General features: G+C 46.6%; 1 protein-coding gene across 2 annotated transcripts in view; it reads right to left on the bottom strand.

Moving 5' to 3' along the window:
- The window catches only part of Fyn (FYN proto-oncogene, Src family tyrosine kinase), a 192,210-nt gene that overhangs the window by 96,441 nt on the left and 78,135 nt on the right, over positions 1 to 17,634 (bottom strand). For both annotated transcript variants that reach the window (XM_021173874.3, XM_021173875.3), the window contains exon 3: positions 12,631 to 12,700. The gene's annotated coding sequence lies outside the window, so the exon portion shown is untranslated. The remainder of the gene's footprint in view (positions 1 to 12,630; positions 12,701 to 17,634) is intronic.

Raw genomic sequence — 17,634 nt, 5'->3', positions numbered from 1 at the left:
CCTGGGTCCTCTGCTAGAGCAAACAGTGATCTGAATTGCTCAGCCATCTTTCCAGGCCCTCAGAAAGACTCCTGAGAGGGGGAAAAGAGTTCCTGAAGCCGGGGGAGGGTGCAGAGTTGGTGTGGCTTTGCTGCTAGACTGCACATGAAGTGTAACAGCTGGATATGGTGGGAGGCAGCTGGACAGAAACCAGAGGCTCTAATGTCACTTCAGCCTTTCTAGGCCAGGGCACAGGGCCAAGCGGACTGGGATAGGTCTGAGGGAAGAGAACGTGGAGACTGGCACAGGATGACGAGGGAAGGCAAAGAGAGTGACGCTTGTCAGCGCATTGTCTGAGGTGCATAGAGGGGAGGTGTAAGAATCCACAGCTAGTAATACAACTCTCCTTCAAACACATGCCCAGGACCGATGCCTGGCCATTGTTCTGTTTACAGTCCCAAACCAGGCTGCAGACGTGGCTCAGCTGTGAGGAGCACTGGCTGCTCTTTCAGAGGACCTGAGTTCAATTCCAGGTAACCATATGATGGCTCATGACCATCTATAGAGGATCTGATAGCCTCTTCTGCTACGACCATCTATATGGGATCTGATGCCCTCTTCTGCCAAGCAGGTACACATACAGATATAGCACTCATATACATAAAATAGATGAATAACAGACTTTTAATCTCAGCATTCGGGAGGCAGAGGCAGGCAGATCTTCATGAGTTTGGAGCCAGCCTGGTCTAGGGAGAATTTCCAGGACTGTCAGGGCTACACAGAGAAACCCTGTTTCAGAAAACAAAAACAAAAACAAAACAAACAAACAAAAGAAGCAAGCTAGCTCCTTGTTGTCACCCCCACCCCATCAGAATGAAGATAGGAAATTAGTATTGCTTTTAGATTTGAGAAATAGAAAAATTAACCATAAGGCTTCCAGGCCACAGGCCACCTCAGAAATCATCCTTTTAAACACAGCAGTTGTGACTGGCTCTTGATGTCCTTCTCCACTAGAGCACAACCAACGGGTCAAGGTGAAATGTCCCTGTCATGCCCTGTGGCAGAGTCTCAACCTGTGTGCGTCTCAACCCCCACAAGGGTTGCATATCAGATAGTCATATGACAATTCATTAACAGCAGCATCATTTCAGCTATCAAGTAGTAATAAAATAATTTTATGGTTGGGGGTCACCACAACACAAGGAACTGTATTAGAGGGTCGCAGTATTAGGAAGGTTGAGATCCACTGCTCTATTGGATCAAAGAACCAACAAGGGTAATTTGGACAGACAGCTACAGAAATGTATAGAAGAGTGGTGGATGGGGAGCGGTACTGACCACACCGACTGTATTTTCAGTGCAGACCCAGCATGCGCTCATCTTTTGCTATAGTAACAGAATGCTCAAGAGTGGGTCACTTACGGAGCAGAGAGGTTTGTTTGGGCTCACAGTTCTGCCTGGCTTCTGTGGAGAGTGATCCCAGGGAGAGAGGGGGAGCAAGAGGAAGCAGAAGGAGCAGAACCTGCTGCAGCAGGCTTCTTCTAAGAATGAACCAACACCATGAGAGAAGCAGCAGGCCTGCTGGGCGACAGATCAGCCCCGCACACCCTCCTCTGGGCACAGGACAGCACCTTTCACTGAATCTTGTGAGGAGAACCTGATTTATACCATGAGCATCCAGTACCCATGCAAGTACAACGCTGCCGTCTGTGAGCAATGAATGACAGACACAATAACATTTTATCTTTTTGCCCATGGCTTTTCTAAAACCTAAAGATATACGGAGATGAAAATCAGGTTAGCAATAACAATTAACGCTCCTAAGGTAAAATGGTGGCGGGTTCTTCACCTTCTGGTGCTTTAGCAGCCCGGCTCTAGGGTTTCTCTGTGAATACTTCCTGATGGTACCAATGTGTGCAGGGGTGTGTGTGTGTGTGTGTGTGGTGTGCTTGTGTATAAATGTGGATGTGTATTTGTGTGTGGTATGTGAGTGTGTGTGCTGTGTGAGTGTGCAAATGTGGGTGTATATTTGTATGTGTAAATATGGGTGTGTATTTGTGTGTGTGTTGTGTGAGTGTGGATGTGTATTTGTGTGTGGTGTGTGTGTGCTTGTGTATGTGTAAATGTGGGTGTGTATCTGTGTGTGGTGTGTGTGCTTGTGTGTATATATTTGTGTATACTGTGTGAGTGTGTAAATGTGGGTGTATATTTGTGTGTGTGTGTGTAAATGTGTGTATTTGTGTGTGGGGTGAGTGAGTGTGTGTCTGTGTTTATGCATCTCCTGCTCCCACTCTGCTTTCCAGGTACATTCCTATCACAAGTTTCCTCACACACAGTGATTACAGGATATTATTTTTATCCATTAAATAAATCTCTCTGTACCATGTGATTTCCCAGGGCAGTACCAACCATACACTCTATCAGCAGCCTGCAGGGGATTTGATAGATAAAATATCTTCCATAGTGGCAGATGTTAAAAGCTTGAAAAATGTTGAAGTTGTTTATATGCACATAGTTTAGGGCAAGTCTGTCAAGGTACAGGCTGCCCACAGCTCAATTCTCCCTAAGAGTGATGGATGCAACTGGATCCATGTGAGTGGTTTTACACTCTTCTTAACTGGACCCAGTTCCCAGGACACCGACTGGGCACTGAGACATCTGCTATCCCCCTAGAGAGATTCAGAGACAGGCTCCAGGTCAAGGGCCATTTGAGTCAGATTTATCTGCCCAAAGCCTTCGCCATGCCCTTTCCCATTCCTCCTTCCTCAGCTAACCACTGGGATAGCAAGCAAAAGAGAAACATTTTTACTCAAGAGATAAACTAAACCTGGGGACCAAGAGACACTTGTCTAGAGTCAATGACGGTCTCTGGCTACTTGGGACAAATACAGCCACTTAAAAGGCACTGTGAGATGAACAAGAGCTAGTCACCCAAGGAAATAACGATGGGGTGAAGCCAGGAGTAAGAAGAGGGCTGTGCATGTGAGCACTGCTTTAGGGAAGGGCGGGTAAGGAGAAGGCCTTCCTTCCCATTGCTCTGATTCCACGTCACCTCACACTACAGCAGTCTGAAGGGCAGGCTGCAGGCACTCTGGGAAGAGGAAAAGCCACATCAAGTTACAACCTCAAGAACACACCACTGAGGGAATCAGGAGAACCCATGCACCGCTCAGGACAGCAGCTGGGGTGGGTGCCACCCTTCCTTCAGCTGCTGCATGACCTCAGAAAATGCACTGCGGGTGTATCCAATGTGTCACCGAGAGTGGTGGACGATATGGGTCTGGGCCCCAGGTAAGAACATGAGACAATCTTTTCCCTACCAAACTTAGGTTTTACAAATCAGTCTGTGTGGGTGATCACCATAGATTCGAGGTTTCTTAGTCCCACTCTTTTGCCAGCCTCCTCCCCACACCCTGATTATGGTCTAATAGTTCACACAATGGAGTCAACAGACAAAGAGCTGCATCTGACAGAAACAGAAGCTGATCTTTCTACTGCTTTAATACATAGTGGTATAGTATATAAAAACTGATTCAAAAGGAAACACTAGGCTGGGGAGGTGGCTTACTGAGACCTAAGCCAGGATCCCCCACGACCTGACAAAATCTGGGTACTGTGACACACGCCTGTAACCCCCATGCTGGGAAGTGTGACAAAGAGCCATCGGGCTTCCCAGGCTTGCTAGCCTAAGTAACGAGCAGGGAGAGACCCTATCTCAAAAGGTGAGGCAGAGAGAACAGAGAAGAACATCAATGCCAACCCTGGGCCTCCACATTTATACACGAAGAGTGCACCCCCACATACACGCATGTAATACATACAACACATACACACATACAATGACACAGAATAGCAACAAAAGAGGGGCATAAAACTGGGTATGGTAGAGATGTCTGTAACCCATTACGCCACAGGCTGAGATTATAGGTTAAATCTCCCAATACCATCCCATCAAAGGAAGCATTTGTGACATTTAAGAATATGCAATGGGGGGGGGGATGGGGGACTTTTGGGATAGCATTGGAAATGTAAATGAAGAAAATACCTAATTTAAAAAAAAGAATATGCAATACCTATGTGTTCTATGTGTTCTCTGAGAAATTACTAGAAAATAAATATTTAAGAATCTATTGATTAAGAAGGAATGAATTATAACATCAACTTGGTCTTGAAAAAAAAATGACATCAAGTTACTTCTAAGAAAAAGAATCATGTAAAGTCCCATGGAGAAAGCAGAGCTATGCTCTAGCACGCACCAGCATTTCCAGGCTGTGGCCTCCCTGGCTGCCAGGTCAGAGGCAAACTGCTGAACTGGCAGTTATGGTCTCACGAAGCATCTCCCTGTAATTAGGGTGCCAGGGGGAATGGCACAAGGAGGAGAGAAGAATGTGGCCTCAGATTCGGGGGAGGTGAGAGCACTGATTAGGTTTCTCTGGGGAGATTTAAGTGAAAGACCAAGCTACTGTGACCTCGGCCTGCTACGGGGCCCAGGAATGCAGCCAGGAGTCACCATGAACACACCTGAAAGGTGACTCCCTCAAAGTGAGATATGTCGGAAGATAAAGACACATAGTTTCAAAGGTGTAGGCTAAAGGTTACTTACATGGCACACAACATTTTGGGTATACATTGGGTTAGAGAAGACATGTTACAAACACCAAGTTTACTGGTGTTGAGACAATGATTCAGTCTGCACTAGTGAGTTGGAGCCAGTGGAGGGAGCATGGTGGCTGGAAGGCTCAGGTGGTTTGAATAAACACTGTAAGCCAGGAGGTGACCTGCCAGGGAACACATTCTGGTTGCTACTGGAGAACAGGCAATTTTCCCTTCAGGAAGCAGGAGAAGTAATGCCAAGAGATTCAAGATGATCAAGTGTAACTGGCAGGGAGCTGCCCCTCTGCGCCTAGAGTGGTTAATCTGTTAACCGGGAGAAGGGTGGAGTTCTTGCACATGAAGGAAGGTGACGGAAGCTCTCCGTCTGCACTGCTGCTGCTGCCCTCCAAACTAGCGCAACTCTAGATGAAGCAGGCTGGACCTCACGAGTGCTGTCCACAGCCAGGCCCCTCCTGGAAGCTGTTTCTGTGCTCACTCTTGCTTTAGTTCTTCTTGAGTACAGGCTATAGAGTTCCCTATGCTGTATACACACTGATATACACGGAAGACAAGTGAGCACAAAATGGGCAAATACAGGACTCGGGGCAGTTTGAAAAGGAAAATCCTATGATATTCAGAGGGAAGGGCCATTTATAGGAGACATAAGAAATATCTACTTCTGTGCTTTTAATCAACTAATCAGAACTCTAAGGCTTTGATTTAAGGAAATCCAATGCCTTGGAGTATTAAATAATCCAGTTAAATAATGCTTTTGTAAAACCAGCTTTCCTTTACTTTGCAAACCTAACAACCTGTAAATCAAGGCAGTGATCCAGTTTTACTGCAGGATAACAGTTCCTTATGCAGAGAAGAACCTGTGAGGAGCAAACACTCAAAGGACAAAGGAGCATCCAGTTCATAAACACGGCTCGCCATCAGGCCTCCTCGGCCAGCAGCAGTGCTGGGCCCAACTTCACACCACCAACAACCGACTGCTGATGAATACCTAAGTCAGGACAGGGCACGCCCAGATCCAGACTTCCAGCTGCTCATCTGAACTCTAACACCACCTGCTCCTTTCAAAAGTGAGCGTCTTGCATCTCCCCAGCAGTTTGGGGACCTTCTCAGACTGGCAGCATCTACAGCCTGAGGCAGGTACTGCACAATGGGAAACAGCCAGTGGGGATCCTGGGCATGGAGCCATGATGGAGAGAGGTGGCTTGATGTGAGCCCCACTTCACTGGCTGTGTGACCTTTGCAAGTTACATCAGCTATCTGAAGTGTGTGCAAGAAGCAAGCAAAAGAAATCCTACATGCAAGGAGGCCATGAGACACTAGGTTATAAGACGCGCTCTGCAGAAGTTACTCCTTCTGATCCCTAAAGGCAAGAGAGAAAATGTGTAGTACAATCTGCTATTACAATAAAATCTAGCTGACTACCACAAAAATCAAACATATGAAGATGTGTATCATATGGTACAGAGAATTCAAGACAAGAGAGAGCAAAAACTATCAGGTAGTCTTCCAAAAATAACTAGGATCCAGGCAAAGCTCATGCAGACACCAGATACAACCAGATGAGAGAAGGTTTGGTCACAGCCCCAAGGAAGGAAAACAAGCTGACATCGCCTGCCCTGTGGTGTGGCATTATATTAGACACAAGGCATTGCTTAAGATGCATTCTTCCTGAAAACGGTTTAATCTCTATTTTCACAGATTCATACTTAGAACCAAAACATGGAGATGCTTTTCTAGATGTCACAGAACCCACACACACACACACACACACACACACACACACACACACACCCCTTTATATGTAACTGAAAGAGAATAAAGCAGACATATTACACATAGAACAAATGGTAACTTTAAGTAAACTTAGAGGTGTCTGTGTCATTGCTTACTCTACTGACAAGTAGGTTTGACATTTTTCAAAAATACAAAGTTTGGGTGCTGGAGAGATGGCCCAGCGGTTAAGAGCATGCATTGCTCTTCCGGAGGACCTGGGTTCTATCCCTGGCACCCACATCAATTGGTTCACAACCACTTGTAACTTGAGCTGCTCCAGGGCATCCTACATCTCTGTACACCTGCACTTAGGTAACATAAAACCCATACAGACACAGAAAGATACAGATTAAATAAAGTAAAAATAAAATAAAATATTAAAAGTCAGTGAAGAAAGGCAGAAAGAAAATAAAACAACTACTACTGCCACCTCCAAATACAGAAGGTGGTGGTGGTGAGCGGGTACCATCCCACTGGAGCATCTGTGTGGACATCTTCCCTCTATACACTCTCTTCAGTATTCCACTTTACTGCTTTAACGAATCTGGTGCATGCTCATTCAAGCTGGCGTGCCATTGTTTCAGCTCCTTTGTTGGCTGACACCCAAACTGAACTTTACACAGAGCTCTGTCAGCAGGCTGTGTTAATCCTCCAGGCAGGATGACGCCTCAGAGCAAATCTACAACTCAGGATGGGACACCCATCAGAGATGCTGATATCTCTATCAGAATGAGTTCTTAAAGTTTTATTTTTTGAATTCTGTGTGTGTGTGATTGTGTGTGTGTGTGTGTGTCTGTCTATTCTTGGAGGCTGGGGCTGCAGCTGGTTGTCAGCTCACCAAGAAGGATATTAGTAACAGAACTTGGCGCCTCAGGAAGAGCAAAGAAACATTTAACCATTGAGCCATCTTTCCAACCCTATCAGGATGGTTTCCGATTGGTAAGATCTGATAAAAGTCTATGGCCAGAGCATCTTACCGGACTCATCTTTCTCTCCAGGGGACTGATTAGCCACCCCATGGCGTGTCAGCAAATCTGTTCCAGGAACAGCACGCTGTGCTGAGTTCTGGTGCATAGTGCAACATCACCCCATCTGCAGAACAGCCGCCTGAATCTCTTGTCTAGAGTTCCCAGTGAAGCAGCAGTGAGGACTTAGATGCCTTCAATCTAATCATGAGTGTGCATCTGGCTCCACTGTGTGTTCGTTGCTCACCTAGCCCTGCCTCTCAGCATGGTGCTATAGGTGCTGTGGCAGAGCCTTGTCTTTCCCAGGCTCTGAAGGCTAACTGGCATCCCCACCCCACTCCCTATCAACAATGCCTCTAATTCTTCCGAAGTCAACAAACACTCCCACATATTACAAAGGCCCTGCCTTACACAAATTCAGGAGCCTCCGACTTTGCCTGGTGACTTGACTCCATCATCTAAGAACTAGCTTGGGAGGATCAAATGCATTGTGGCCCTTTATAAACTTTGGAGGAGTGGTCCGAGTGACATCTGGATACACAGCCTCATCAGCACAGCTGAGACAGGGCTGGCCACTTGTGTCCCGGTCTTTTCTAACTAGTCAAGCTTACATGACAGCTTCTGACCCTGAAAATACTTCCCCTAAGTCAGTGAGCAGTTGGGGCTTCTACATGTCGCTACAGATTAAAGCCACACTGTGGCCTGAGTGCTGGAGTGAGGGCAGATGGCAAAGCCATGGGCAGGACCTGGAGCAGCTTCATGGAATCTGGTTCAGGATGCAGCCAAAACTGTCCTGGAGAGAAAATGGCACCTGTCTTGTGAGCAAGTGATAAAAAGATGGCTATGATGGCCTCGGCTATCAGGATTACACAACAAGGCAGAAGATGGCCCCGCCCTCCCATATACAGGCTAGGCTTCAAACTTTAAAGATCTCCTTACACATATGAAAGGGAACCTTGGAGGCTGTGCCAGACCACCACACACAACAGTCTCTTGAAGTGTAAGCTTCGAGCCAAAGCTGAGGCGGGGCAGGGACTCTGTTCCGTGCCTCCGACCTTCTACAGAGCCTCTTAGCAGGACATATCCACCGAGAGACAAGCTGGCCCTGGTCCCTTTCCAGAAACTCCTCTGATAAAAGGCTGCCCCTACCCTCCTCAGGGTTCACGCTTGCTCTCCTCTGGCCTTCATGACTCAGGATGTAAGTGAAGTGCCTCTGTCCTCAGGACTGGTCAGTGCTTGGGGCTGCAGAACTTTTTCTGCATGTCTCTGCTTCTCCACACCATTTAAATGACAAGCTGATTTCCTTATGCAATATGGTTTCTCCCTTTATCAATCATTTTTAATTAGGCCTGGAAAATGCTGACTGGGCAGAAATACCCAGCTTCTCCTTTAAGGCTGAGATCCTCCTGTACAGGCAGAGCAATGAGGCCACAAAAGGCTGTGGACAGGAGGCGGAGGAGCTCATCAGAGTCATGTGTCTAGAAGAAGAGAGAAAGCAGATGCTCACTGCCTATCACAGGCCACCAGGGCAGGACAATGATGTTCTGGTGCGACCCATGGCAGGGGTCTGGACCTGAAGCCATACAGACACTTGCCCCATATAAAGCACAGTATCTTTTACAGCCTCTCTCAACTATTTATCTTGGACGCTTCAGTACATTGCTCCAAGTTCTCTTCATCTTAAAGACAGGAACTGACAACAAAGAGTCCCCACATCTCTGGGCCTGGCCATCTGAAGCAAGGCTTTCTTGTCTGCCTTGGTTGAACACATTTCCACCTCATTCATGAGAGAGCAAAAAATACAAGAAAGGAATCAAGGATCATAAAGGCGAAAGAACTTCACACCAGAGCTTTCGTAAGAACATATTTATGTCCTTAGCATATGCCACACCCTTTCTGGGAAGATATTACTGGCCTGGAAGCTGGGTTAGTGTAACCTAAAATATACCACACAAAAAGCACAGTTACCCTCCCAAAATAGGCCCCATAATTAAGTAAAGTCTTTTCAAGAGAATTGTTCTGCATCACAGTTTGACATATGTTGCTTTAATCTCCCAGCTTCAGCAAATGCACCCATATTGGGCTACAAAAGTGCTTAGCAATCCACACTTAAACCAGACTGTGGTGTCATGGCAAGTGGGTACAAATAAACAGCCCTGTGTCTCAAAATACTTGATCTCAATCAACTGTACCGAGACCTGTCTCCTCCCTCAGCACACCTTCATCCCCCAGAATCACTATCCATCCTTGACTCAAAACGAAGGACCAGCCCACATGGCAACACCATTTCAACTAAAGACAAACGCAGCTGAGGAAGCTGGGGCCTGCAGCAGGAGACTGCCTCTTCTCTGCAGATGCTGAGGCCTGGCTGTGAGAACCTCTCTTTTCTCTTGTGGCCCATCATTCAGCAGGATTTGTCTGTCTGAATTTATTTACATCTGCTTTTCTTGGAGCCAGGGGTAATGAAGGAGGCTGGTTCTTGAGCGCCATCTCAGGCCTGTGTATTCTGAGCCCTTTTCAGGTGTATGTGTGTGTAGTTAGATATTAAAGTATTTTAAAATATAAACTCTCAAAACAGGCACTTTCAGTATTTTTACTGGCTCTATCATCAGTTTCTCAGTTTCAGTACCACTGACATCTGAGGTCATTTTCGGGGTGTGTGCACATGTGTAGTTCTAATACTACAGGGCATTTAGCAGCATGCTTGACATCACCAAACACCGCCTGGAAGGCAAGCTGACCTCAGATGAGAACCACTGTTTTTATTCCTCATTGCATTTATCTTTCACGCTGATATGGCCTAGAGGAGAAGGAGAATCTTGGCCATCTCAAAATATTCACAAGCTGTAGCTTTAAGAGTCTTACATTTCTTGACTCATAGCGAAGAATTAGAATCTGGGAAAGGCTTGCGCCTCAGAGATTCATCCACAGCAGTCCGCCCACGGCCTCAGCTGAGAGTGCCAGGACTGTTTCACCCGGACAGGGAAGGTGGATTTGCTACGCTGCCCTCCTTTCTCTATTCTCAGAAGCCCACAAAACAGACCACCTGCATGACCCATCACTGGGCTCAGTCCTGAGAGTGATGGGTGGGATGGAGTTTAGGGCTAGGTGTCTACTAACATCTACACAGCAAGGCATTCCAGCCAGATCCTGACAGGCGTAGTGCTTCAGTGCCGGGCAGGTACACGAGGAGGAACTGTAAGGCAGGAGCCTCTGCTAAGAGCTTCACGGGATGGGGCGGGACATGGACATAACAAGAGGGAAGGAAGACCAGAAGGGGGTGTTTAGTTCACAGCACTGGGGTGGCAGAAGAAGGAGATCATCTAAACATGGTAGACAAGTGTGTGGGACACCAACATAACCCACCTAAGATCAGCAGGTGGCATAGTGGGCACTTAAGCATTTGTCACATTACCTCCATGTGCCAGGCACTGTGGGACTCAGCCTAAGTCCCCATCCCACGTGCAGTTCACTCTCCACCATCACACTTTAACAAGCTGAGATAACTGTCTTCTACAACTCACTCTTTCCATCTTTCATTCCCACAGCAGAAAACCCAGTCTCCTTACAGTACAGTTCTGTGGGTTTCCACAAAAGCCTACAGTTGTAGAAATAACACCACAATTAAGATATGGAACAATTTGGTCACTCTTCTCAAACAATTTCCTAGTGTCCCCTAATTGTTTATTATTTTATCTTATATTAAGACAAAACATCTGGGTTCAGCACAATGAGTCAATGCATGTATACAGTGTCTAACAATCAAATCAGAACAAGCATTCTCACCTCCCCAAAGTAAGTATTTCTACATGCTTGGGACCGTTATATCCCTAGTTATTTTTGAAATAAATCCTTTATTGTACTAAACTTCCCGAGTGGGCTATTCTCTCCAGTGGCAATGTTAGACCTCCCAGTGAGCTGCCCGGGCAAGTTCCTCTTTATCTCTGAGAAGACTTGAAGCCTCTGGTTAAAATGTTGCTGAAGACACTTTCTGGCTCTTTAGAGATTATTGTAGAGACCTCCTGAGGCCACATTCATGTCCTTGACCCATAGATGAGACATGTGGCCTTAATATCAGCACTCTCTACAGCAGCAACAAGGCTGGTTCTCTCCCAAACACAGGTAAGGCTTCACCCCAAAGCCAAACTGTTAGTTCAATAATTGGTGTCTGTGAAGGCACATAACCACGGCACGTAAAATCAAAAGGAAGGGTTGGAAATAAAAGCCCATATGAGCCAAACATATCGTGCACCTCGCTCTGTCCCTTCTTCCTGACATGAATGAAAATAGTATCAGAACTTAACCAAAAGCTGGAAGGATGTGACCTCACTCGACTGTAACCGTGGCAGGAAGGGAGGCTGAGCTAGCAGTGCTTGTCTGACGGTGGCTTCCTTGGGTTCCAGAAGGAGGCCCAAGTAACAGCCGCTCTCTCTTACCTCCTCCCATGCCCCATCTCCGGGCTCATTATGGAGAAAATGACAGAGAAGCTGCTGTGGTAGCTAGCCACTGTGAAGTCACATGTCCCATTTCTCAAGTCTTCCTGCTGAAAACATGCAGCTTCTGAGTGGCTTATCTTCAGAGGCAATGTCCCCAACAAGGAGTCTGTCAGGCAGCTACTGCGCCCCAGCATGACTCAGCTCACTGGCTGCTGTGGAGCACCTACTGTGCCCCAGCATGACTCAGCTCACTAAAGGCCTCCATTTACAGAAGAGCTTGAGACTCTGAGGGTTATTGTAAAACAACATTGAGTAGAGAGATTTAACCTAGATCCCCTGACTACAGCCTGCCCTCCACACCACCAGCTGTCAGGACAGCTCTCTGCCTCCCAAGCTTCTGCTCCAGCCTGGGGCAGCTTCCAGGAAGAGTTGCTGCTTACTTTTCTTTTTTTTTTTTTTTTCACTTCCCATTCTTCAAGCAGGTAGCTTCTCTCTCTGTCAACATGTAGGCCGTTTGGACTCCTGGCTTTGGAAACACTATTCTTTTCGTCTGTGCATTTATTACTCCTGTTACACAGCTGGCTTAGAGCATAAACTAAATTGACAATGGTGACCTGGGCCCTTCTTTTGAGCTTCCCCAAATCTAGACTTACTAGACTTTTATAAAATCCCATATCACTTAATAACATTAGTTTTAACAAGAAAAATGGCATATTGTCAGAAAACACCAATTTAGTGACACATTTACTTAAAAACGTTCATTTGAGGTTTAGAGCAGGTTTGAAAGATGCCTGGGCAGTGCAGGGCACCTCTCGGTGGCACCATTTTACACTAAATGTGTTAGAAATAAATGTAACAACACTTACCCAAATTTCCACCAACTATCACAAACTTTATATACACCACATGTCTTCGAAAACAGCGGTCGGACTGACTCTGAAAAAACAATGCAGATAAACTCCTTATTTACAATCCGTTTCAATGTGCCCAGTGCTCGCTCTCTCTGTGCCTCTTCACCTACCGATCGATCGATTGGGGCACCCATCCATGCAGCAAACGCCCTACCAGCTGTTCCTTTGCTTTGTTTGCCCAGAAAAATGAAACCAATTTATGAATTATCTTAGCGTATACTAATAAGAAAAAAAAAACTGTGAAGAGTTGAATCAGTGAGAAACTGTGCTTACAAATCCGAGAATCTCCGATCCTTTAAAGTGACAGAAAGCAAGAGAACAATGGGCAATGACTAAGATTAAACTACACACACACACACACACACACACACACACACACACCCCAGTTCCTCTCCTCTTTATCATAGCTCTTCCTTCTGCCTAGTTCTGGGAGGTCGCAGGCTACTTTTCTCTCTCCTCTTCAGTAAATCTTATTTTCTTATCTGTAAAATAGGACCTGTGGTAGGCACTTTCCAGGGTCATCATTACTGTATTAACTCAGTCACACACGGGACACGGGGAGGCTGAGAACTGCAGCAGGTACTAGGAGCTGAGCACACGTAAGCTTTGCCCATCTCGCTCCTCACTACCCCATCTGACATGGCTTCTCACCTCTCCTGCCCACCAGGCCCCAGACCTACTGCTGAGCTGCACCCAGGCTGGGACTTCTCCTGACATTCTATCTGGTCTGTGTCATGCCTTGCTTGCAGAAAACCCATGCCTGGCCTTCAGTGCCTCCCTCCCAAGCCCTCCACTCACTCTCCTGGCTCTGCAAAGCATTTTCCCCAAACACCTTTTTCAGGGACTCTTCTTGTTATCCACACGTTTCCGCATGAGATAATGTCAGCCTGGGCTCATGCCTGTCCAGGCTTTATTTCTGCATATTCTCAAGCAGGCGGGGCCTTGACAAGTGCCTTCCCGGGCTCCTCCCATCCCATCCATAACAGTAGAAGGCCCAGGTATTTTCTTAGGCAGGAGCTCTTTGCCCTTCTGGACTATCTAGGCCAGTCTATAGCGTTTCTCAGAATTCTAAATGAAATTTTTGTTGGTGTTACTGTTCAAATTTTTTTTTTTCTTTTTTTGAGACAGGGTTTCTCTGTGTAGCCCTGGCTGTCCTGGAGACCACGCTGGCCTCGAACTCAGAAATCTGCCTGCCTCTGCCTCCCAAGTGCTGGGATTAAAGGTGTGCGCCAATATTTTAAAGAATAATATCTTTAAGTACTTCAAATTAACATGTGAAATGCACAGTTTAAAAGAAGGAAATTGCATCCATATTCAGTTATCAAAATATTTAACAGCTACATAATGAGACTGTCTCAAATAAATAGATAGATAGATAAATTTGAGATTGATTTCCTTCGATAGTTCAATGATTTTCTGCAAAAATCTAAAGTAAATGCCATTTTTAGGAATCCTTAAATGAAATCGTATTTCAGGATGTCCTTAATTGTAATATAACATAAAAACATTAATGAATCTACTCATATTCTATTCTATACAGAGCTAAATCTGTTACATAATAAAGGAAATGCCCCAGTAAAGGAAAATGGAGAGTGGATTCCTGCCCGCTAGACTAGGGCCCTGACGCTTTAACTCCAGCCATGGCCTCAGTCCTTGTTAGCCAAGAATACCAGAGTCAAGCCTCTCCTCACTCTCGTTATCTCATTATCTTCCATTGTTTCATTGATTTTCCTAGTTTGGGAGAGTCACATCATTTCTACCTCTTTATTGCTGGTTTAATAATACCCTCCTCTGTCACCGGCACAGTAAGGGAAGCAAGCATTCATCAGTACTGTCTGAATCAATCAGAGATTAAGTACACTGATTGTACAAGTTGGCTAATATTAATATTAGCTCATCTCTTTGGCAGTATATGAGGTCCTAAAAGTGTAGATGGACATCTCAGCATTCTATATTTAGATTATAAATGACCGAAGTTAGGCAACAAAATGTTCTCTTCTTTTTAGAGAGTGGATCTTCATGTGTGCTGATGACTGATAGGGCTCTGGGAACAGGCCAGCTGTTCAAGTATTCACTGACAAGTAACACCCTGGATGCCTACATGGGCATACGTGATAAGTACGATCCCTGCCTCTCTAGAGCATCAAGTCCAGCAGCCTCCCTCAGCTGGCCAGAGCAGCCAGGAATCTCTCCACCTCCCAGGGTCGTGCATAGTATAGAATGGTGAACCATGTTGGCCAGGCCAGTTAGCAGCACTTGGAAACTAGACCAAGATCCAACTTCCTGTCAATCAAGCAGACCTGACCCTGTGGTGCTGCGGCAGGTAGATTGAAGAACTAGCCCCAGGAGTGATGTCTCTGCATATGAAACCAGAGGTGATAACTTCAGGTAGGTCAGCTTAGCATCTGGCTACATCTTTTATTCCAAGCTCTGCGGCATCTGTGATGAATCAGAGTCATGGTAGACAGGGGCTGTCCATATCCTTTTTATCCAAGTAGCTTTGTCAAGGGGTGACCGGGTATCTTTTGCCAAAAGCAAACAAAAAACAGGATAGTTATCCCTTTTCAAAGTGAGGAAAGCTTAATGATTTCCTCCAATGAGCATCAGTAACTAGGGCACAGTGACCAACTGCTTGGGCAGAAATTTACCACTGGCAGCACTTTCCACATCTAACATCATGTCAAGTGACTCTCAGGCCATGTGGCAGTGTGTTCTTCCTCTCCAGTAACTCCCAAGGCTGAGCTATTTATCTACTGTAGGAACGAGTGCTGGACCTAGCACATAACCCTTTTATACTACAGCACATTTATCTATCGCCATCTCATTAGGATTTGGATATATGCTTTTAGTTACCAGTAGAGACAACTGAAGCATAACAAAGGGTGGTTTGTCTTCTGCGTCTTTGTGCAGTCGTGAAGGAGTAATGCTGATTTTGTGGGCACTCCCACACAACACTGCATAGCCCCCTTTGTACTCTCTGTTTCTAGGGAGCACCAAGGCTGTGTATGACTTCTGTACACACTGTGAACGGGGATGGTTCTCATCAATGCAGGGTTATTCTCAATTTCTTCTTCCTAAGGGAGCCCTCACATACACTTCCCCAGCCACCTTGCCTTAAGAGCAGGGCAACAGTCCCTGAAGGGGAGCCATCAGGATGGTTTAGGGCTTCGCAGGACACCAGCCCACTGATAGGACCTTTCACAGGAGTTGTCGGCCCTGAGGCTTCACTCAAACCAAGCTTTCCCAGGTGACTGCTGTGAATACTCTGTGTATACTAAGGGTGGAGACCCCCAAAGCTAGGGAGAGCACAGGGAAGCAAGCTCAGTGTGGATGAGCCCAGCACCTCTGCGTTCCCATGCACTCCTCACTGCTTAGGTCTCGTGAGTGGAGGAGCTCTCAATCCTGAGTAATGTTATAAATGAGAGAGAGTGGCAAGGCCCTGGCCACGCCCCTTTCTGAGGAGTCCAGCTCTGCAGAGCTTCATTCTGTTGAGGGAACTGACCCGGCAGTGCCCTGGTTATGGTGACCGTCTCGTGTCTGCATTTCCAGAAGCTTCCAAGTCAGCTGGACTCAATCTGCTAGCGGATATGCTGAGCACTTCCCAAATTATCCTAACCAGAGTGGCCACTGGTAGCCTTCCTGAGAAGTCACATGGATGTCATTTCCTGTAAAGACAATAGGAGACTAACTGCTCAGCCCCAGCCTCCAATAGGGAAGGTATGTAATTACTGAAGGGTAAATAAGGAAGAGCTTGGGGCTTCTGGATCTGCTCCAATTACTTGTGGGATCCGGTGGGTGGGTGGGGGGCTCCCTGGTCTGGAAAAGATCTGAAGGGCTGTATCTTCTGCAGGCATTTATACCATATCACATGTTGCTGAGGAAAGCAAGCAGACCGGCCATTACACAGAGCCACATGTGGCTTCAATGTCATTTTGATTCCCATGAAGGAGTTGTGTATAGTTGTGGAGAATGGTAGTGTCCAACAGACAACTCTGCTGTTTCCTTGCTTGTTAGCCACACTGGGCAGAGGGCTATGCTGGGATTTAACTGATTCTGTGTCTGTTGTGGTGGCCTGCTGAGAATGAGTCTTCTGTCAGGCAGTGAGACGCTGCTATCTGCCTCCCTCACAGCTTCTGCTGCAGCTGCCCCACCTCTCAGACCCCTTTTGCTTTCCCTTCCCTGCCCGCTTCCCTACTTCCAATTTCCCCAGTCCCAGCAGCATCCTGTGCCATCAATTCAAGCTGCCCTACTGCCATTCTGGCTTGCGCCTCATCCGCTACCTTCAGCTGGAAGGCAGGACCTCTCCTTGGTCACTGCTGTGTCCCAGCGCTTGTGCAGATCCTGGCATGGGACTAAGAGAGTGTCTCACGGGAGCTCCTGCTACTTCCTGTCTCTGGCTTCTCTCCCGCTGTATAATGAATATTTAGGGCACAGGCTGCTTAGGTCCCAACTACAACATGTCATCTGAGAAGGATTTATAGCCTAGACCCATACATCGAAAGTGAGAAATGTTTTACTGTGGCTAAGAAGCTTGTGAGAGACCTTCTAACCAGAGGGCAGCAGAGATGGGCATTTTAGCCAAGCTGCTAACTCAGCGCTTTGGCTGCTATGTCAACACTCGTGCACACACACACGCACAACAGTCCCTCCAGGGAGCCTACTATGCAGTGAGCACTTAAAAATATTTGTTGACTGGCTGAATAAGTGACTGGGTCTCAATGCATGTTGCAAGGGGCTGATCAGTTTGTCTTACGGTGGTATGCTCTCCAAAAAAACGACAAGGAATGGGGGTTACAAAGCTGCCAGCCAGAAACCAGACTCTGTCCCACACGGTCACTGAGTCACGTCCATCCCTGACTGTTGAATCAATGACACTATTAGAAAGAATAAGGTCTGAGAGAGGTGGTGAGCCCTTCCCTCCCCTTCTCTGCTCCCCTGTGGCTACTGCTGTCATGTGTA

Source organism: Mus caroli, unplaced genomic scaffold, assembly GCF_978045245.1.
Source record: "Mus caroli unplaced genomic scaffold, Mus_caroli_1 scaffold_9, whole genome shotgun sequence".
Classification (NCBI taxonomy): domain Eukaryota; kingdom Metazoa; phylum Chordata; class Mammalia; order Rodentia; family Muridae; genus Mus; species Mus caroli.
The sequence above is the reverse complement of the archived record's forward strand: the minus strand, read 5'-3'. Positions and strand labels throughout refer to the sequence as shown.